Here is a 22,945-nt window from a genome sequence, read left to right as displayed (position 1 = left end):
CGGAGTTTTTGTTTTCTCAAAAGTTTGTCAATTTTCTTTCCAAATTGTTAAATTAAATTTTCTATTTTATGGGAATGCTCTTTTATTTGTGCAAAACCCTGTGCTTAGATAGTTAGGCCAATCTCATCATGCAAGACCATTAAATGAGCTAATTGGATCTGTCTTACTCGTACATTTCTATCAGGAATATCTAATAAATGTGGAAATCCATTTGGAAATGAAGATGCCATCTTAATCTTCTTAGAACCTTGGAGATTTCTGGTGTTGCAGTTACAGCCTGAGCACAGCCAGTGGGAATTAGCTGCTTTGTCAAAGCCTTTTTCCAAGGTAGGAATCTGACCATCTTCATGATTTTCACAAGTTACTAAAGGATGCAGTTTCTCCAGGGTATTAAATCTATGTGAATCCCAGGAAGACACAGGGGCATCTCTGGCCCTGTCCTTTTGGGTTGTCTGTCGCTGTTTGCCACGCTCAAATGACCACACGCGGAGACTTGGAACTTGTGAGAGAGAGCAGAGCAGAGAAAATCTGCCCTTTGTTTATTACATCCTCTTATATACTTTAAGAAAGGTGACCATGGATTGGAGAGTGGAATCCCCACCTCTCAACCACATTGGTCAAAAGGACTGTCAAACAACCTCTCTTCTCTTTGGAGAAGAATGTGAAAACAATGATAATATTTACAAAACACAATCTCCTGTTTACATGAAAGAGCGTGAGAAAGTGAGAACTTCTACTTTAATATGAACACTCAGAAAACTAGGAAATCTCATGGTGACAGTTGTCACCAAGGGAGGTGTGAGGGTGACCTCTGTGTGGTCACTGCTGATCTTCTTCAGCATACTTATGAATTTATCTCCTTGCTGTCCCATTAAAACAGAGTAAAATCATTACCCTGTGTTGTAAATGGAGAGGTGTGGGACCCAGGCAGTGAAGGAGCTCCCAAGGTTGTCTGGTCTGCAAGCGAGTGGAGCTTCCACACTCTAAATCCCAACACTTCAAAGTTCACCTCTGCTTGGTCTTCCCTCCTGTCGATGCTTAAGAGGCTGGCACAGACTATCAGTGACTCCTTTTGTACTCAAGTTTTTATCTTCTAAGACTCCTGGCTGAATTCAGCCAGGGGTTTGCAGGCAAGGCTGCTTTTAATGGCATTGCTTTGCAGTTTGGAGTTGTCATTTTGTGGATAGGGGTCCCAAAGGGTTGAATGCTGCTGGCCCATGTGCAGGGTGTTAGAACTGTGCTGGCAGTGGGAGCTCTCTGGCAGGATTCCTGTCCTGTGAGTGAGGATAGGTCTGTGTTCCCTTGGCAGTGCCTGGTCTGGCAGAAACTCTGCAGAACAGAGTGAACCTTTTATGCATTCGCAAGGTGCTTGAACTGATGGAGTGTGCTTGTATTGGCTCAGTGCTTTGTATCACACAAAAATGAGGTATTTTGCTCTTAAACTGAATATACTTTTGTCGCAGTGCCTGCTTGCTTGAGATACCTTCTCAAGCCTGCCTCGCTAGCTCTGGCACCATGGTGGCTTTTGGCATGGCCAGCAAGGCAAGCAAGCTGGACCGCCCGGTGAGTCCTTGTCCAGAGCAGCGCCGGAGGACACAGGTAGAAGGAGGTGACAAAGGCAAGGAAAGAAGGAAAGGAAGACTGCAGAGTTGTCACAAGAGTTTATTGGTGTCTCTTGCGAGACCTCCTCAGCTCTAGCAGGGTGACAATTGCTGGCTAACAGCAGCTTTTACAGGGGGGGTGGAGAAAGGGGAAGGGGTAAGGGATCAGCCAACCAGGGGTGATTTGGGAGTGGCTCCGGGGATAACAGGAAACCTTGGGAACCAACCCAGCAGGGGAAGGAGGGACCTCCTCTGGTCCTAACCTATCACTTGACGCTCTCCTTAGAACTTTCTAGCTATGGGGAAAGGCTCCTAAATGACAGGCAGGCTCCCGAGGAGGGGGAGTAGGGGATTGACAGACAGGTAACCGGAGGAGGGAGAATTCCAGGGTACAACCAAGTAGAAGTGGGAATAGGGGTACAAAGAACAAACCATTTAACATAGCAAACTCACATGAAATAAATGAACAAAACCGCACCACAACATACTTTCTTGCTGAATCAGTCTTGCTTTCCAGGGGAAGCTAAATAAAGCAACCCACACTCACTTTGTGAGTACTAAATACTGATGACAGCAATTCTCATTTGTGAGAGCAGTTTCTAATAGAGCCAGACCTCTTTCTCCCTAAGATCTTCCTTGTTATTCTTTCCCAGGTCACTAATTGAAAATAAATCCTCCTTTTTAATCCCTGCAAAGTTCTAAGCTAGCCCAGGCCTTCTCAGGCTCTGGAGGAATATTTCATAGACAGGAAAAAGGACCCAAAAGAGTCTCTAACCCTTAGCTGCAGTAAGATGTTTATTCCGGGTGGTCTCCAGAGGGAAAGAGGGCATGCACAGAGGAAGAGGGTCTTTTCTCAGCTCTTGCCAGGGTGGGGCAACTTGGGACACAGCCAATGGGGTCAGAAAGGGAGGGAAGGGTCAAACTACATGGTACAAGCTCTAGGGGTCCCTGAGGGGGAGAAACCATTCCCACAGGGGAATGTAACAACTAATGGTGAAAAATCCCTAAAGGCCATTGGTAAGACCTGAATGCTGCTTGCTCCATTCCAACAAAATCAGCAGGACATTTACTGCTGGCCTCAGAGAAGGTGAAGCAAGAGAAAGGAGGGCAAGGGGAGGTAAAGTCACTCAGCTCTAAGCATGTATTGTTTAAATTATTCACTTGTTGCCATGAGGTTTTTTCCTAGCTGCCTGAGCGTTCATATTAAAGGAGAAGTCTGTACCTTCTCACGCTCTTTTAATGTAAACACCAGCTATGTTCCACAAACATAGCCATTGTTTTTACATTCCATGCTGGGACAAACAAGACTGTGTGACAGTCCCCTTGACCAATGTGGTGGGGAGGTGGGAATTCCATCCTCCAATCCACAGGCCTCATAGGAAATGTATAAAAGTGGGTTTCTGTAAATAAACTTCGTCTTCTGCCCTGCATGCTCTGTCCACCCAGATCTGTCTCCCCAGTCTCATTTCTGGTTAGGCCTTGCGGTGATATTCACTCTCCTCTAAAAGAGACCATTGAATAATACATTGTGGTCACTGTTATTTCTAAATGCTTGCACTTAGGCTGAGGTTAAAATGATGTCCTAAAATGCCACTTGCATTCGGGTTGTTCTGGAGATGCCCCCCCCCCAGCAGGGCCTTAGTCTCTGGTCTTCTTGCCTACGTTTTATGGTTCTGGATCCTCTCTTGGGTAGAGTCAGCTCCAAGTCCTGCCCAGCCAGGTCCCCCACACCTCCAGTACCAGGAGACTGATTTCAACAACCCCAAAGCACTAAAAATAACAAGCTTGGGCTTGTTTCTATTTTCTTTTTCCATTGCTGGCCAAGCTCTCTGGAGTCATTTGTCAACAGCTTTGTTCCTTCTTCATTAATGAGAAGTTTTGACCTAATTGCACTAATCCCTGAGTTTATGGAAAACCTTTGAAGTGCCCTACACCAGTCACAACATGGAGAAGTGGATGGAGCACAGTAACTTGTTCTCCCTTTCTTTTCTATCCTGTTCCTGTAACATGCTCACATGTGATTTCTATATTTGGCGGGAATTTCTACTTGAGACACCCATAGTTCAGGTGGGTTTTACAGTCTCATTTAAAGGACAAGGGGAATCAGAAGAAAATACCTCTGCATCACACTTGCCACTTCTCAATTTCTGCTTCATGTTTAACAGTAATAATATAAACCAAATCCCTGAAGAACTGTTTGACAGGTCTGACATTTATGAATTGTGTTGTCCAGGTTTGAAAGACAGGTATCTGTTAGGGAGGGGCAGGGCCTCTCTTGGAATGGAGAATTCAAATTCCTTCCCTCTAAATTATAATAATTTAGAAAATTAAAGGGGCTTTTCAGGCAGAGGTATGGGGATAGGAATAACAGTTCTTTACTAGTATGTCTAACAAGGCAAACAAACAATAACAACTACAGCATTAATAATAAACAGAACTAAGAACCTCGAGGGGCTTTGGTTTCACAAAGCCTGGGGCAGTCTGATCTCTTGGGACTCGGAGAGCACCAAGCTGGAGTGGTGGAAAATCCTGGGCTGGTGGATGAGATGTATCAGAAGCTCTATCGGTGGTAGCTGGAACGGCAGGGATGTACCCCAGAACTGGGCAGTGCAGGGCCACAGAGTAGTGGAAAGCCTCAAAGCAGTGCTGAAGAAGCTGCACCAGCGAGACAGGGCTGGCCCAGCAGGGCAGGAGGCAGCGAGCTCAGAGTTCTGGGGCACACGAGTAGATGGTGGTCGACTTTCCAAGACCAGACGGGTAGTAACAGCGAACTCCTCCTGCAGCAAGCAGCAGCCTGGCCGTTCTCTCTTCGATGCCCAGAGCAAGAGAGCCAAGCTGCCCCCAGCCCTGTCCTTTACCTGCCCCCAAACCTCATGTTATCTCCCCCCCCACCTACAGAAACTCCCAAAGAAGTGTAGCCAGGTGCTATAACTCCTCCCCTCTGGCCCCTCTGTTCTGCTTAAGTACCTACAAGTACCCAGTAGTTAGTTTCCTAGCAACTTATGGGAAAAATTCTATAAGTAAAAAAGAAACAAATCTAACCCCAAACATGTGAGCAGGAATGATTTAGCATTTAAAAACAGAATAAATATCTCTGTGTAAGGTGGTTCATTAGTCTAACTGATTGGAAATGAGACAAATGTGAACGTTTAGTGAGGCTCCTTTTAAAACAAAACTTCCCTTCTGTTGACAAACTGTCCTCCTTCACAGTGGTGAAACCTGCCTGAGTGTCCAGCAGGATAATTAGTTATTCTTTGGGAAATGCCTTCAAATGCACTAGTGTTAAATCTTACTGGGTTCTTTTATTAAATTAATATTTGGCTTGTGCAAGAAGGATGCAATCTTAATAGCCAAGCTGCCGAGGCTGTTTTACAGGTTAAAGGTCTTAAAGGTCTAAGAACATTTTAAGGTTGTAAACAGAATTGTTTATTATATGAAAGCATGTATCTGAAGGTGCGAGAGTCCTAAATGAGCGGTCTTACAATCTCATAATCAGTTATAAACATAAGCCTTAGCAAGCAAATTCTAGTAAAGCATAGAATTTAACAAGCAAAATTCTAGTAAAACAATAAGCAAAGCATAGAATTCTTAACATCACAGCCTCTAGGTAAAACAGCCTTCAATTCCTGACCCCAAGCAAGGTTTCCAGCTGTGGGGTCGCAATAACAGAAAGGGATCACGAAATCACAAATCCCAGACAGGGGTCCCAGCCGCGGGGATCACAGCGACAGAAAAGGTCCCGAGATTCTGAACCCACACAGAATCCCTGGCCGCAGGGTCGCGAAGGCAGTGAGGGATCCCGAACCAGACAGAGTTCCCAGCCGCGGGGTCGCAGTGACAGGAAGGGGGTCCCAAGGTCCCGAATCCCACGCAGAGTTCCTGGCTGCAGGGATCGCAGAGACAGGAAAGAGGTCCCGGGGTCACAGAGACAAAAAGGGGTCCCGGGGTCCCAAACCCTCGCAGAGTCCCCGGCAGCCCCGAACAGAGTTCCGGGGCAAACGCCGCAGGGGGAAAAGGGAAGGGATGGGACCCCAGGGCCCAGACCCCAGGCAACAAAGACTACAATAGATGGCACCTTTAGAATCCCGTTTCGGCTCCCTGGCAGGGCTCCTTCCTCAGGCTGCAGAAGGTGGAGGTTGGATTGATAGATCAGGTTGATCAATCGATACCTTCACTTCCAACCCAGAGGCTTTTTATCCATAAGTTACAAATGCATATTCATATCTTTATCTGCACACTACCCAATCTAGGTGCAATTTTCTAAGTTCGTAAAACTATGAAAAACTACGAAAAGCAGTATCAAAAACCTACGCATATAGCATATCTGTGCAAAAACTCTATCTTACTAGCGTAGAAGTTCTATCTTATTGTGCATAAAAATTCTATCTTGTTATGTGAAAAACTCTATCTTAACATACGTAAAAACTTTATCTTATTTGCGCAAAATTCATACCAAAAATTCTAAACAGTACTCTATTTTTGTTGTGTCTAAACTATCACTAGGCCTGAAGCTCTGTACTTCTACACTAACAACTAGGCACTTAGGGCATGTGAAGCTTAAAACTGAGGCTTAGATTTCTACTTTATGCATATATGGCTTTATATATTCTAATTTTTCTAAAGGTTTTAATTCAATCCCTTCATATTTTACTCTCTGTGGAGGATCCATGGAAACATGGACTCCAACACCAAGCCCTCTGAGATCTATTAATATCCTCATAGATGCAAGTGAGGATGCTGATTCTGAAAAGCCCAAGGTGTGCTGAGCTCTGAGCCTGGCCATCCAGGAGTACTTGGATGGCTTCTTGGACAGCTGCTGCTGGCATCATCTCTGGAAGAGTCAGACCATGAATGCAGCTGACAAAAGTAGTCAGTGCAAGGTTGTGGTCTCCCAGGGAGATGGGCTGGAGCAGGGATGAATAACGAGGGAGCTGCTGATGACAAGGGACAACTCTGCATGCCTTGTGGAACCCTCACCTCCCATGCAGAGAAGGGTTCTGGGACACAGTTGTGCTCAGCACAGACATTACATCTGTGATGGAAGACCTCGAGCACGAAAAGCCCCAATAGGCCAAGAGAGCCTCTGGGAGCAAGAGGTGTCTGCAGCAGAGGGGTAGAACAGTGCTGTGCCCCATCGCAAGCAGAACGTGCACCTGGGGAACATCAGGCACTTCTCTTCTGCAGGGTGAGGCTCACAAAAACCCCAGGGGCCCGGTGGGTACTTGGAGAAAGTGGCTGTAAAAACAGAAATTCCTTTGGTTTGCAATTTTTTCTCCTTGCCATGGAGTGCAGTGACCTTTCCTTAATGAGAGAGAAGCCTCATTACCATGTGACTGGAGACAGCTTCTGCATGAGTCCAGCAGAAACAGTCCTCTATTATATCTCCTCATAGAGTTTTTACATATAATATTAAGCATTAAAATAATTTAATAAGGCATAAATTAAGTTTTTCTGTAGTGCCACTGCACAGGAAAAAAGCACTTCTGGAACTGCACCTGAATACATCATGTCCTTCTTTGGAGAGGGAACAATTTATATATGCAATATAACTTCCATTGGTTCTTCTGTAAATCCCATCTCACAGCTGTGTGCTCTCCTCATTGTGCAATGAGACTGTCAGCGTATGCAGCCCCACAGCTCTTACTTGGAGCTGCCTGGTCTGCTTGGACTGAAAAGGTCCAGTCTGGCTCTGCCCTCTGACCCTGCACTGTGCACCACATCACCTCTGCTCCAGCAGCTCCAGAGCTTGTGTTGTGCTGTTCAGCCTGTGCAGGGGACTGGGAGTGCTGCATCTCCCTGGAGTTATATCCAGAGTGCCCCCCATGCCTCCTCTGAAGTTGTCAGGCTGCTCCCACTGTGCAGAGCTGATCCACAGCTCTGTGATTTTACATCCCAGCTCTGTGTGTGAATGGGGTGCCTGTGGTGTGGCAGCCCTGGGCTGGTAATTGTTGGCAGCGCTTTATTTCCACAGGCAAATGCTCTGGACTGATCCCTCCTGGGCTGGCTCCTGGCGATGTCTCTTCTGTTGATTAATCACCAGGAGATGATAAATGAAAATATCAGCTTGAGAAACGCCTGCCCTTTGCTCCCAGCAGTGGCAACAGTGCATGGTGAATAGTTTTCTCCCATCTCTTCTTGTCTTAGTTTGAAAGACAGGTATCTGCTAGGGAGGGGCAGGACCTCCCTAGAGATGGAGAATTCAAATCCCCTCCCTCCAAATTATTCTAATTTAGAAAATTAAAGGGGCTTTCAGGAAGAGGTATGGGGATAGGAATAAGTTCTTTACTGGTATGTATGACAAAGCAAACAAACAACAACAACTACAGCATTAATAATAAACAGAACCAGGGATCGTGAGGGGGCTTTGTTTCACAAAGCCTGGGGCAATTTGATCTTGGTGCCCCTGCGGGTCTCCGAGAGCACCAAGCTGGAACGTTGGAAAATCCTGGGCTGCTGAATGGGCTCAGAAGCTCCGCTACGGTAGCTGGAACGGCAGGGATGTCCTGGCAGAGCAGGGGCAGTGCGGGGCCACAGAGTAGCAGAAAGCCTCAAAGCAGTGCCGAAGAAGCAGCGGCGGTCAGGCAGGGCTGGCCCAGCAGGGCAGGAGGAGGCGAGCTCAGAATTCCTGGGCGCAGAAGCAGATGATGGTAGATTTCCCAGTGAAAAGAACAGGGCATATGCCTTTATTAATATTCAGCTCTTTATTAAAGTGATCAGCTCATTATTAAAGTCATCAGCAGGATTGCAGAGTCCATTCAGAGTTTTCCATGCTGCTGCAGCCATCTGAAGGAGCAGGTGCTGTCCCAGTGGATGCTGAGTCCTTGTTCCCATAGAAACACCTGGCAGCTCCCTCTGGTCAACCATCAGAAGGCAGAGTAGTGGCAGTCAGCTCTTTGCCTTCAGGGAAAAGTTTCAAGAGTGTCCCATTCTCTGTCTCAGTCAGCTCAGCTGGCCAGTTCCCATCCCATTCAGGCTCCTCACAGGTCATGGCCAATCTTCAAACCAGGCCAGGGGGTGCATCCACTCCCCGCTCGGCCAGGGCACTATCCAATTCTCTTCTGACGAATCCAGCTTCCTGTCCCGGGGTGCAGTTTCCCCAAAAAAACCTCCCAGGATCCACGGGGACGGCCCTGCCCTATCTGCATATACAAATGCATATGCATTTGTTCTGGTCGTAGCCGAGGTTACTCTTGCTAAATGAGGTAGTTACAAAGGACAATAGGGCTATCTAGGTGTGGGCAGCTTCTTTTCACATTTCAATTAGGTAGGGAAAAGTTGCCAGGCAACTTTCCTTCAGGGCAGCTCTCCCTACTCAGATTGGCTGGGGTGTGGGGGGTGTTACTCTAGCCAGGAGAGGGTCAGTTGTGGGGTGTTTTTTTTTTTGTTGTTGTTGTTTTTTTTGTTTTTTTTTTTTCTTTCGTTCCTAACACCAGGACTGGACGGAGTGATGACCGTGAACTCTTCCTGCAACAAGCAGCAGCCCGACCATCCTCTCCGATTTCAAGAGCAAGAGAAAAAAACTGCCCCAAAACTTGCGTTATTTCCCCCCTCTGAGAGAAAACTCCCAGAGACCCAAAAACAAAAGGTGATGCCAGGTGCTACAATCTCCTTTGGTCACTTCTTTGTTTTGGTCAAGCACTCACAAGTACCCAGTAGTTAGTCTCCTAGCAACTTATGGGGAAAAATTCTATAAGTAAAAAAGAAACTAATCTAACCCCCAACACTTCTGTTTGATTCCCTCTGCAGAGCTGAGTCTCAAGTCATTCTCCTGTACTCGGGAGCTTTGCCAGTGTTCAGCCCCACTCGCTGGGTGCCGGAGAAGAGAGGGGTGCTGCACCTTGGGCAGTGGTGAGGAGTGCTATGAACATCCTTCCTCCCTGAAGGCTGCATCCCACCACCAGTGTGGCTCTAACTCCAGCACACTGCGTCTTATCCTTTTCTGCTCTGCTTTGGGTTCTCTAGAGGTGGAGGGTGTGTGGAGGAGCTTTTGAGCCTCACCAACTGTGTCTGTGCACTTTTAATTTTACAAAAGATGGAAAATCCTTCAGGTGACTGCATGGTTAGCTATACAGCCAGCTGCCCCCTGCAAAACCTGTGCCTCATCCACAGTTAAGAGCTTGTTTGGATCTGGATAGGATTTTATCCCATTAAATATTCTGCAACTTTGTGTTCTTTAGGAGGAGAGAAAACTTATCAAACCCTTTGTAAAAAAAGAGATCTCTAGGACTGGAGCATAGAGATTTTCCAAGGCTCTGGGAGACATTTCTGATGTGTGACTGAAACCAGTACATACTTGGAAAAAAGTTCTAGGTCTGAAGTATCTCATTTTGGACATTGAAAGTGATTTGTCTGTGCGTTCTTGATGTACAGCCCTACTGGCATCTGCAGTGTCTTTAAGTGATTTATCTCTCTGAAGGCTTCACTGCTTCTGCTGTGTGATCTGCTTCCAACAAACTCCAGAGAGTCAGTGATTTGTCAGCTACTGCTTTTTAGGGTGAGAAAAAGGCTAATGCTTTCTGGATCTGTCAGCATTCCTGTACAGCTCACAGAATACAATATCCTGCCAAAATGGGGAGGGATGTCTGCTACCTGGCAATCCATCATATCTCCCAGTGCCCCATAGCAAATGCATTTTTCTTTTTTCCATCAGGCTATGTGCGAGTACTGTTATATAGTGAAGAGCTTCTCCCTTCTCCTCCTCCACAAACGGTTATGAAAACCTGAAAGAGCAACCTCTGCAGGGTGCAGAATAAGATGAGAAGGGTCATTTTGACAGGGAGAAGAAATCATTGCCTGTGGCTCCTGGTTCCAGCAGGACCTACAAGATTTAGAGTGATGCAACTCTTCTGTAGGCAGCACAACAGGAGCACAGCAGGGATGAGAAATCCAGGCCAAACACACCCATGTAGACTGCCAGGTATGTGCCAAAAACACACAGGTGTGTCAACAGATGCTCCAGGATTTTCTTTTCTCCCTTGCCCCACAGTGATTTCCTGTGTTATAGGCATGGCTCAGCTGACCTTGTCCCCATGGAGCTCATCCATACCATTCACAGAGTAAGTGAAACGTGTTTATAACCTGGTAAACATCTACTGGGGAGTATGAATCCCTCTCCTACATCTCTCCTTGGTGTTTTAATTGATTCAGGGTTTTCCCAGTGAAGAACTTCATAAGAGCATTTGATAAAATCAGCTACACACGATCCTGCCTCATTACTCACAAGCTTGAGGCAGGTAGATGATTAAGTGAATTTTTTACAGTGTGAGCAGTTGTAACAAGGGAAATTATCATCCTGGATATGAGACAATGACTTGGCTCTTACTACATCTGCTGGCAGACAACTAACACAGTGACTTTCCATCTGATCTGGGAGCAAGTCTTCTGCTTTCTCCTCCACGACAAACCTGCTTTTGCTACCCTCACATCAAAAGGACAAGCCATATGGATGTGCCTGTGCTCAGGAAAATAGCTTCAGATCTTCATGGGGCTAATGCTGCAGTCCTGATGGAAGTCAGAGAGTTTGCAATTGTCACCTTGAGAATGCTTCTGCAGACACTGCGAGGGGAGAGCATCTTTTGGACTTGGGGCTGGAGGTGCTACAGAACATGACAGTATTGTTGGTACATGGATGGGATGGGATTCACCCCTTATTTCCATTTAACTGCATCCTAGACTTTATTACCCCAATGTGGATGCATGGCTGGAAAAGCAGGGACATGTGCACAGTCCTGCTTTTAGCCTAAAAGATGAGTAGAAGCCAAAACGTCCTTGAACTGTTCTTTAGATGGGGTAAGGATGAAGTAAAGTTTGGAGCAATAGCCATAACAGGATGCTGGACAGGATGCGCTGACCATAAGTTGGAGAAGGCTCACAGCATCCAGCCGCGTGGACAGAGCTTCTAAGCCAATTATGTATACTGCAAGGATGCGTGAACACTATGGTTTAACCAATGATGTTCAGAGTTAGGTGCATGATATGCTTAGCACAGTATAAATGTGTGCCAAATAGCTGAATAAACGAGCAAGATTTCTAACTCATATTGAGTGCTGTCTTGACTCCGGCTGATCTCCGGCAACACCTCAAGAGAAGTCAGTAATGCTGGAGTGAAAACTGGGGAAAATGAGTTTCCATTAGGGAAAGTTTTCAGTTAAAATGTGAGTTCTTTTTCTTCCTGCCAGCAGACTTTGGGTACAACTCAGAAGAATAACTGAAAGAAAGGGCTGCCACTTGGTTTTGTTCCATGTTTCTAGAAGCTTTTACTTGCTTTTGACACACTGACGTCGAGATTTTGGCATGTCTTCATTGAAGACCAAAAGCTGGGTAATTGTAAAAGTCCTTTATTGCATCACTAAAATCAGCCTCATAAAAGCAAAGTTGTTACAGTCTGTGCCGGTATGCAGGAAGCCTTCTAGCATAAAGTCCCTACGTCCCAAGCAGAAGCAGCAGCATCTTATCAGTAGCAATCCCAGCAGCAGCAACAACAGCGGCATCCGTGATTGGTGTTTCATGTGTCGGCTAGCATTCTCAAAGCAGTGCATTTTATTCTATTTTTAACCAATCAGTTACAAACACGAGTCTACTATTGCCTTGTTGGACCTATCTGAATCTAAGATTGATGTGCAAAAGTAATTGTAATTTCTTACACAAATTCTGTGTATATAACTCTATCTGTTCTATATAGGAATGCTAGCAAGGCTACATTATGCTTTGTTATGACTAGAACTTAGTTAACTTTACAAAAGGTAATGCTACTTGAACTTTAAACTAGGCTTTAGGGCTCCTCTTACTAATACAGGCTCTTATTTGTTTAAGGCACTTAAAATATTCTCTACTTATTTAAAACTAAACTTGCATTTCTACTTCATATCTGTGTGGATTTATGTATTTTAGTTTCTCTGAAGGTTTTAATTCAGCCCTCACATCTTTGAACACCCCTGGGCCTGTGTGGATGGGGCCCAGAGGGATTTTGCATCCCAACAACACATCTCCTTGTTGATAAATATACTTCATCTTCACAGGGGGTCATTGTCAAGATAATGTCAGATCCCACTGTGAAGCCAGATCCAGTAAAAAGCAGTAATGTTGTTTCCTAATTTGTTTGAAATTCCAAAGTGTGGTGGTGTGTTTTTGTTAAGTTATCCTTAAGTTATTCTCCCGATGGTTTGTTCCTGTTACCCCCTGAAATGTTTGGTTTTACCCCAGGTTTTCCCCTCCCTTGTCCAGTTATCATTAACCCCCCAGACACACCTGTTACATTATTCTCCTAATGTCAATCCTCCCTTATCCCTACCCCTTGTTCCAGAGAAATCCCTGTCAGTCCTAAACTCCACCCTGGAATTCCCCTTTTCCTCGACACCCCGTTGGCCCACGTGACTCTTTCCACCCCCCTTGCCTTCCCTGTAGGCTGTCAGACCGCGGGTCCCTCCTCACTCCTCTCCCTGTTGTATCCCTGATTGGTTGGAAAATTGTATCTTCCCCCTGTTCCTCCCCTGTTTAAAAAGACACTGTAAGTGCAGGATATTTGGCTTTTTGTGGCAACCTTTGGAGGGAATAAACCTTTGAGATGCCCCTGAGAGACCCTCTCTCTCCGTTCTTTGCGTCGATCCATGGTGCAGCATGATCAATTGCCGTTTGAGAGCAGCCTAGCTGCTGTGGACCTCAGCAGCTTTGCTTTAACCGCCACCCGAGCCCGAATCGATGCGGGGGCGGCCCCACACGATATGTGCTGGGGGAGTCTGAGATAGCTGGGGTTTCCCCGGCATTTGCGTCAGTTGGTGCTCAACAAGGAGGCTGTATGTAGCCTGTGGCATGTCAGCGCTCCAGTCTGAGCTGCCTGCTTTTTGGTCGGTGCAGTCTGCTGGAGGGGGAAAGGCAGCCCTCCATAGTACCGGAGGGTCTTTCCCAGGGTCGAGGACCTACTCTCAGCTTTTTCTTTCCAGCGCTGCTAGGATCTGGTGAGCAGGAGGAGGCCGGTGCGTGGGCTTGGTTGGCACGGTTGGTGTGGGGCACGGCATGTTCTGGTGGCACGCCGGGTCCAGCAAGTGCGGGTGGGCTTGCAGTGAGCGGCAGCTGTCCCAGCGGGTTGGCAGGGGCCAGCAATCTGTGGTGCGAGGTTTCGGCGTGGTTTGAGGGCTCAGCAGGCACCAGCACGGCACGGGTGGCAGTGGCAGAAGCCATCCCATTGGTGGGAAGCCGGCACGGGCAGTGAGAAGCCAGCAGGGCTCGGCACGGACCCATGCAGCTTGGCGGGCTTGGCGGGAAGCGGAGGGCTGTTTGTGTGGTCGCAGCTTGGCGGGAGTCGTCTGTAGTAATGGGCTTTTGTTCAGTTTAAGTTATGGTTTGCTCCTGTTACCCTCCGGTGTCTGGTTTGTCTTGGGTTTTACTCCAGGTTTTCCCCTCCCCTGTCCCTTTGTCCCTCTTTTCTGACCCTGCCCTGTATTAACCCGAGCCAATCACTTATCTGTACCACCCCCTCTGCCCCCTGGTTAAAAGTCAAGTGTGGGACCTTGCCCACTCTCTCTCGCTTACCTTCTTTGAAGAATAAACATCTGAGAGAGCCTATTCTAATTCCTCGTTTCAAGCCTCGTCACTATAAAGACCACCGCCGCAGAGACAGACTGTTCTGCACCATCTCTCAGACTGCTGGCATGCCGAGAGCAGTACTCCTGGCACTAGGGCTGGAGTTTTGAGCTAGCTGCGTCTCACCAGCCCTTCGGTGACAGTCGTCCCAGCAGAGCCACGGCGGGCGCGGAGCCAGTGTGCAGTGTGGAACGGCACAAGAAGCCGCCGGGGCGTGGGCACATTGTACCAGAATGCCGCGGCATCCCAGGTGGTCGCTGGACCTCTTTTTGTGTTTGTTTTTTTTTCTATTTATGCTGCAAGTAAGGGCTGGACGATGTCGTGTGGGCAGGATGGGTGCTCAGATCTCTGCGCAGCAAAGGGAGACATTTGTCCAAGTTGCGGGAGCCCTTGCGGGTGGAGGGATGAAGTTTTCTTGGGGTGTTTTAAAGTGGTTTGTGAGATGGCTGTTTCTCCATTTTCCACAAATGTCCCCCGAAGATGTTAGAACTGTGATATTTTGGCATGCTGTGGGAACTGTTTTAACGAATTTGACTCAGAAGGGGGATTCTTGTGGAGATAAGTTCTATCCTTTGTGAAAATTCAATTGGCGGTCAGAGACCAGGAGAGAGAGAAAGAGAGAGGGAATGTGGAGAAACAACCACTGCAGTTGTCCCCAGTTCTCCCCAAAGCCCCTCTACCCCAGCCCTTCTGTCCTAATTCCTCTTCTCCTACCCTGCGCGGGTTGGAGAAAGCAACCCACGGAGATAGAAAAGTGCAGAGCTGTAACTGGCTTCCTGGCTTTCTACAACCCTCTCAGGACCCTAGCTCTGGTAGCATGGTGCCAGCTACCAGAGACCTTTCCCCAAACCCTCAAACCAACCCCTTTTCCCCAGTTGATAATTCCTCAGGTTGTTCCTTTGTTCCCAAACCCACAAAATGGCCCCCGAAGGGCACAAGATGGTGGAGGCCACATGGCTTGGCCCCCCTCAGCATATGCTTCTTCTTCCCACAATCCCTTTCTCCCTGTCTCATCCCCTCCTACCAACCCCTTCCTGTCACCTAATAGTCCCATCCCCCGGGTACCTCCCCTTCCTTTGGGTCAGCCCCTTAGGCTCCTCCCCCTGTGTCAATCAACCCGGCCTCTCCCTTTGCTCCACCCATTGCTCCATCCCAATGACATCACCGGGAATCTCTGCCCCCTTTGGTAACTCTGCCTAGATTTTCGCCCCTTGTTCATGTAGCTCCACCCACCCTCTTCTGACTTCTGGTTCCCACAGTCCCACATCCAGTTCTCACAGTCCGGAACCTGGAAGTGACTGGCCCGGGGACCTGAACCTGGAACAGGAGGCCATTCCTTTTACTGCTCCTGTTACCTATAATGGCAGGGGTACTCACCCTAAATGGGAATCCTTCTCTTATCAAAATAAAAAGGAGCTTTGCAGAGCTCAGAAAGAATTTGGTAGGAAAGGTGAATTTTTTAAAGGCTTGTTAAAGTCCACCTTTTCCTCAAATGTGCTGGTCCCTGGTGACCTCAAAGATTTATTTTCATGCCTCCTTTCCCCCCGCAGAATATACTCTGTGGGAAAGGACATGGAGGAAGTTACTCAAAGACCTCCTCCCTGAGTTTTTACAAAGCCCCTAATGCACACTTGACACACAAAATAATCCTATTACAGTTGATCATATAAGTGGCAAAGGTGAGTGGTCTGAGGCACGCAAGCAGGCAGGGAGAATCTCTTGGCCTGTTCTTGATTGTGTGAAGGATTCTGCTGAAAAGGCTTTTCAAACCATGCCAACTAAAGATCCTAGGCAAAGCTACATTTCTACTAAACAATCCTCTTCTGAGCCTGTTTTATCGACAGGCTTCATGCAGTGTGGAGAGTCAAATAGAGAACCAGGATCTGCAACAGAAAATGATCCCGGAGGTGGCTCAAATCAATACCAGTGAAGTCTGCAAGAGGATCATCTTGGGACTTCTTGTCAATCCACCTCCAACCCTGGACCTCCTCATTGAGACCTGCATGAAGCGAGCCATCATGGACCCAGCAGAACAGCGGAAAGGGCCCAGGCTCAGAGGCTGGATTGCAGCACCAGCCACCATTCTATCTCGACCACCAGTGGCTGGGAGGGTCAAATGTTTCCTGTGTGGGCGGGAGGGACATGTGATGCGCTTTTGTCCCTTTAAGGATAAAATATCACACACACAGGCGGGAGCAGTGGGAGAGGGGGAGAAGGGGAATGTTTCAGCCCCCAAAAACTAGGGGGGGAGCGTGAGCCTGTCCCGCGTGACAAGACAAATGGGACAGGTTGCCGGATGGTCAGGGTTGTGGGGTAATCAAATTCTGGGAAAATATGGGACCCTGTAACAGTCGATCCAAAGGTCCCTCATCTGCCTCACGACTGTCAGAGGCTGAGACCCCCACAGACCCTCGGCCGCTGGCCTGACCTAGGCGGGATCCAAGCTTCTCCCTGCAGCTGCTGCTATTGGACCAAGACGCCCTCCTCAGAGACCCGTGCATGAACAATGGGGGGCTGTTACGGTTCCTGGGCCGTGTTTGCGGAGGGGTGTTTGCTGTTTCTTAACTGACCGTACCTGCTGTGAAGGCTCGGGCACACCGCCCCCTCTATTGTGAGAGAACACCTGCAGTGCCTGATAGTGGAGGGTTAAAAAAAATTGTATAAGTTAACCACGGGTAGTTGAGGGGGGAAAGGTAGAAGACGCACAATCTGAATTTGATGTAGCCTGGCTTTGGAACAAACATCAGCTTCTGCAACTAGCTGCATACTATTGTTTTAAGTATGACTCCAGCCCAGGAGATAATTGAGAAGCATTGTTTTAACCAAATCAAGTAAAACCCAGGGTAAAGCGTAGGTATGATTTAAGATAGTAACTAAGAAATAGGATAACCAGTATCTAGGGGTGGAGGTTAGTGAACATATGTGTAATTTGAAACTATAAAAATCACAGATCGACTCTGTATTCCTGGGCACAAGATTTGGGCATTGCATGCCCCTGTGTCCCGCGCGCTCAAATAAAGAACCGCATATGATCGCCTTGGTGTGGTTATATGTTTTCCTACGCTAACATGCCCATGAGATCTCTCCCCCTTCCTGGCATGTTGCCCTTCGCCTCAAAAAAGAACTATAATAATCACCCCCAGAGAGGAGACTCTCCGAGATCTCCCTGACGGACAAGACAGATCTATTGGCGCGCGCTACGAGGACTGCGAAGGTGGCCTTGGTTTCCAGTGTCACGAGGACTCTCGTCTGTTTAGTCAGTAGCAAAAACTCCCCTTTTCCTCTTTTCTCTCTCTCTCTCTTTTCTTTCCCTTCTCTTCTATCGCATAATTGTGTGTATCAATAAAGATACAATTGATTTTACTTGAACTAAGTTCTCATTGCCTCTTTTTGCACTTTGAAATCAAAACGAACCATCACAATCATCCTTTGGCTCGTGACAGACCCTAAGGAACCCTCAGGGTTTTTAACAACTAAGAGTGTAAGTGAACCATCTAGGCTTGAGTTGACAACAGGTATGCTTTTTGATACACCGGATTGGCAAGTGGTCACTGTTGATCCTGGACAGGTGACAAATCTACAGCAGACTGACAGTAAGTACCTTGTTATTGGGAATTCTAAACACACTCCCCCTGAGATCGAGATCATTCCAGTAGTTTTGCCATCAGATCTGGAGCGGCTCTCTCTTGGCACGCTGTGTCCATCCCCTCCTCTTCCTACCAAAGGGCCAAGTCATTGCCCAGGCCATACCACTGCCCAAACTGCCCTATGATGATCTGGACCTTTCAGTCTATTGGGCAGAAATGGTGGGAGAGAACAAACCCATAATTTGGTGTGCGCTCAAGAGGGAGGGGGATTTTATCCAACTACAGGGAATGATGGACATGGGGTCATAAGAGATGGTCATACCATCACACAAATGGCCGTCACATTGGGAGCTGCAACCCGTGGCTGGCAAGGTTACAGGTATAGGGGGCACATGATTGGCAAAACAGTCAAAGAGCATTGTGCAAATTGAGGGACCAGATGGGCAACTGGCTTCTTTGCACCCATTTGTTTTGGATTCTAAATTTACCTTGTGGGGAAGAGATGCCATGTCCCAATGGAGAGTTAAACTAGAGATCCCGAAAAACCCTAGGGATTTTTACTTGCAGCCACTGAGGAGTGCCCCTTCCAGAGACTGAATTGGTTGAATGATACCCCAGTTTGGATGGACCAGTGGCCGCTAAACAAGCAGAAATTCAAGGCGCTCAATGAACTCATGGAGGAGTGTCTTGGTTTGAAAGATGGGTATCTGCTAGGGAGGGGCAGGACCTCCCTAGAGATGGAGAATTCAAATCCCCTCCCTCCAAATTATTCTAATTTAGAAAATTAAAGGGGCTTCCAGGCAGAGGTATGGAGATAGGAATAACAGTTCATTACTGGTATGCATGAGAAAACAAACCAACAACAACTACAGTATAATAATAAACAGAAGCAGGAACCTCGAGGGCTTTCTTTCACAAAAGCCCGGGGGCAGTTTGATCTTGGTGCCTCTGCGGGACTCCGAGAGACCAAGCTGGAAGGGTGGAAAGTCCTGGGCTGGTGGATGAGATCAGATACTCTGCACTGGTAGCTGGAGCGGCAGGGATGTCCCAGCAGGGCAGGGCAGTGCGAGGCCACAGGGTAGCAGAAAGCCTCAAAACAGTGCTGAGGAAGCAGCAGCGGTGGGGGCAGGGCTGGCCCAGCAGGGCAGGAGAAGGTGAGCTCAGGATTCCTGGGTACACAAGCTGATGATGGTAGATTTCCCAGGACGAGACGGAGTGGTGACCATGAACTCTTCCCGCAGCAAACAATAGCCTCACTGTCCTCCCCAGTGCCGAGAGCAAGAGAGCGAAGCTGCCTCCAACCCTGTCTTTTACTTCTCCCAAAACTCGCGTTATCTCCCCTCTCTGAGGGGAACTCCCAGAGACCCCAAAACAATAGGTGTAGCGCGGTGCTGCCATCCCCTTTGGCCACTTCTTTGATTTAGTCAAGCACTCAGTCGTTAGGTCTCCTAGCAACTTATGGGAAAAAAAATTCTATAAGTGAAAAAGAAACAAATCTAATCCCCAACAAGGAGCAATTGGCCAAAGGTCACATTGTACCAACAAATAGTCTTTGGAATTCTCCAGTGTTTGTCATCAAAAAGCCAGGGAAGGACAAGTGGCATCTCCTCCACGACCTTCAGAAGATTAAGGAGGTCACTGAGGACATGGGGTCTTTGCAACCAGGTATGCCATCTCCTTCAATGCTCCCCCAAAATTGGAATTTGGCTGTCATTGACATAAAAGATTGTTTTTTCCAAATTCCCTCAGACCCAGGCAATGCACTGCGGTTTGCATTCTCATTGCCTTCCATCAACAGGGAGGCGCCCATGAAACGTTATCACTGGAGGGTTTTGCCACAAGAGTTAAAGAACTCGCCAAGTATTTGCCAGTGGTACGTTGCCAAAATACTGACCTCAGTGCGTGCCAAGGCGGGGGAGGCCATCATCCTTCATTATATGGATGACATGCTTGTGTGTGCCCCCAACTACAATGTACTTACACAAATCCTGGATGAGACTATCGCTGCTTTGGCCGCTGCAGGATTTGAGTTGCAGCAGGAAAAGGTCCAGAGGCTTCCGCCTTGGAGGTACCTAGGTCTTGAGAATGCCAGCCAGACCATAACACCTCAGAAGTTTGCAATCAGTGATAGACCTGAGACTTTGAGGGATCTCCATCAGCTGTGTGGATCCTTGAACTGGGTCAGGCCCTGGCTAGGACTCACCACAGGGGACCTAGCCCCCCTCTTCAATTTCTTGAGAGGGGGAGAGGAGCAGGATTCTCCGAGGGCTCTGATTCAGGAGGCTTGGCAGGCTTTGGAGAGGGTTCAATCGGCAATGTCCAGTTGGCAGGCCTATCGTTGCTGGCCAGAACTTCCATTCAGTTCCATTATTCTGGGAAAATTGCCACATCTGCACGGGCTGATTTTTCAGTGGGACAAGGATCAGAAGGACCCCCTCTTGATCATAGAGTGGGTGTTCCTCAGTCATCAGTTGTTCAAGAGTATCACCAAACCACAGGAGTTGATGGCCCAGCTGATCAGCAAAGCTAGGGTCAGGATGCGACCACTGGCAGGGTGTGAGTTTGCATGCATTCATGTGCCAATTAAATTGTCGACTGGAAGGCTGACTAACAAGACTCTGGAGCAGTTGCTCTGTGAGAACGAGATGTTGCTGTTTGCTCTGGATAGTTACCCAGGAAAAATTTCAATCCATTGTCCTAGTCACAAATTATTTAATTCAGAATTTAATTTGATTCTGAAAGAGAGACAGAGCCGCAAACTTCTCAAAGCTTTGACAGTTTTTACAGATGCATCCGGAGGGTCACACAAGTCAGTGATAACTTGGAAGGACCCTCAGACTCAGTAGTAGGAGGCTGACATTGAGATAGTTGAGGGTTCCCCTCAAGTTGCTGAGTTGGCTGCAGTCGTCAGGGCCTTTGAGAAGAGTTCTGAACCCACAAATTTGATTACTGATTTGGCCTATGTAGCTGGAGTAGTGTCCAGAGCAGAGAATGAAGTTCTTAAAGAAGTCTCGAACCCGGCCATTTTCAACTTGCTCTCGAAGCTGATGTACGTAGTCTCCCATCAAGAGCAACCATACTACATTGTGCATGTGAGGTCACACACTGACCTTCCCGGTTTCATCGCGGAGGGTAACCGCAGAGCAGATTCCCTAGTCACTCCTGTGCAGCTGGCTGGCCTACCTAACATCTTCCAGCAGGCCAAGCTAAGCCATGAACAGTTCCATCAGAATGTCCCGGGTCTGGTCTGCCAATTCTGTCTAAGGCGAGATCAGGCCAAGGCGATCATAAACACATGCCCAAACTGTCAAAAGTTTTCTTTACCCTTGTTGGGATCAGGGATCAACCCCAGAGGGCTTGGCAGTTCTGAGGTGTGGCAGACAGATGTCACACACATCCCCCAGTTTGGAAAATTTAAATATGTTCATGTGTCAGTTGATACCTTCTCTGGCGCTGTTTATGCCTAGGCCCACACAGGGGAGAAGACCACTGATGCACAGAAACACCTTGTGCAGGCCTTCTCCATGTTGGGGATCCCCAAAGTGATCAAAACTGATAATGGCCCAACTTATGCCTCCAAGGAGTTTGGTAATTTCCTGCAGGAGTAGGGGGTGGAACATTGGTTGGAACAACAGAGAGGAGATGCCAGAATCAACAACCCACACCAACGGCTTTGTAAGGCTCTGTTCACAATGAACTTTCTTAACTGTTCTTTTGAAAATCTTAATCCACCTGTTGTCAGGCACTTCAACCAAAGTTACTGGTTGAAGTTCGAAGAAAAACTGCCAGTCCTGGTGAAGGACCCTGAGACTTGGAAGGTCCAGGGGCCTTTTAATTTGGTCACTTGGGGGCGAGGATACACTTGCGTATCCACCCCCTCAGGTTTGAAATGGGTCCCCACAAAAATGGGTCAAACCCTATGTTCCACCAAGGGACAAGAAAGCCCCGAATGAGGCCCCACTTCTACCTTCCTGACCCGATGACGTTACAATTGCTTCCTCCAGGTGACGACGCAAAGGAAGTGGGAGACCCACATCCCGTGTTATCCCTAACTCAGTCTTAAACAGATTGTTTTGATAAGTTTTAATTGTTGTTTTTTACTAACCTGTGCATGTTATTTTTAGATATCTTTTAAAGGCATCCTCCCGACCCCCAAGATGAGGCTAGAACTCCTGTGTTTTCTGTTTCTTCTGACTCAGTCAGTAGTGCAGGGACATGAGTGTGAGGACTTCAAAGAGATGCACTGCTTCAGTCTATCCAGTGGAAGACAGAGCATCCTCGATTCCATTCAAGAGATGAAGAATATGATTGAGGAGATTAAGCAGGAAGCAGGAGACTGGCTGGGGAACTTCTTTAAGGACTGGGGGTTGCCAGGGCGGATGTCATCAGTTGTAAAAGATGTTTTGTTGGTTGTTCTTATCATTTTGATTTTCCTAGCCTTTAGGACTCTAAGGAGAGTCCTAACTAGAAGGGTTAAAAGATTGGCTGCTTGTAGTCGTGCATTTCTGTACCCGAGCAGGTGTTTCCATATAAGGAAGTGAAGCTAGAATTTTCTATAGCCTGCTCGCTGTAATTGGCTCAGTCCCAGCACAGACACAGTGATAGGGCTTTGGAAGTGCACCTCAAAGTCTAGTGTCCATCTCATTGGGCAAAGAGCCAAATAAGCCCACCTAGACCATCGAGTACTAAAGGGCCTGCATAAGGGTACACGAGGCTTTTTGGGAGTGCCTTAGCCTGTGTAGCTGTGCTTGGTACACTGTGCTCGGCTTATCTCTTTTCATTTTGTAACGTTTATTATTTTTGCTGTTATTAAAACTTATATTTTACAAAGCATATCCTGGGAAGCCGTCTCGCTATTTTATTAAGCCATGACTCCGCTGGCTGGACCCTCGGAGTTATCGGGAGAAATCCCGATACCTGGGGGCCTCCGGAGGCTCTGCTCCTCTCCCCTTCCCTCTCTCCCCCTCCTCTCCCCTCTCCCTCAGTGACCATGCTGCCTTCCTGGGGTCAAACTCCAAATAAATCCTCATCCCATCAGCACCTCACCAGCCGTCTAGAGTCTCCTTGCCTGCCTGCATGTGAATACCAACAAACCTAGAGCCCGGGGGGCTCCAGGGGAACCCTCCCCAGAGACCCCCCTAAATCTAAACTACAACACCTCATTTCAGTAAGATAAGA

General features: G+C 47.6%; 1 long non-coding RNA gene across 8 annotated transcripts in view; it reads left to right on the top strand.

Annotated features, from left to right (window-relative positions):
• Nucleotides 1-17,493, top strand: part of LOC134565257 (uncharacterized) — a 29,011-nt gene extending 11,518 nt beyond the window's left edge. For 2 of the 8 annotated variants that reach the window (XR_010083841.1, XR_010083838.1), the window contains exons 2-3: nt 7,573-7,711; nt 9,035-17,493. This is a non-coding gene — a long non-coding RNA (uncharacterized LOC134565257). Of the gene's footprint in view, nt 1-184; nt 328-7,572; nt 7,712-9,034 lie in introns of all 8 variants that reach the window. The other 6 variants (XR_010083837.1, XR_010083842.1, XR_010083839.1 and 3 more) reach the window with 6 other exon arrangements.
• The last annotated feature ends 5,452 nt before the right edge of the window (nt 17,494-22,945 follow it).

Source organism: Prinia subflava (assembly GCF_021018805.1).
Source record: "Prinia subflava isolate CZ2003 ecotype Zambia chromosome W unlocalized genomic scaffold, Cam_Psub_1.2 scaffold_43_NEW, whole genome shotgun sequence".
Taxonomy (NCBI): Eukaryota; Metazoa; Chordata; class Aves; order Passeriformes; family Cisticolidae; genus Prinia; species Prinia subflava.
Note: the sequence above shows the minus strand (reverse complement) of the source record. Positions and strands in the feature narration are given on the sequence as shown.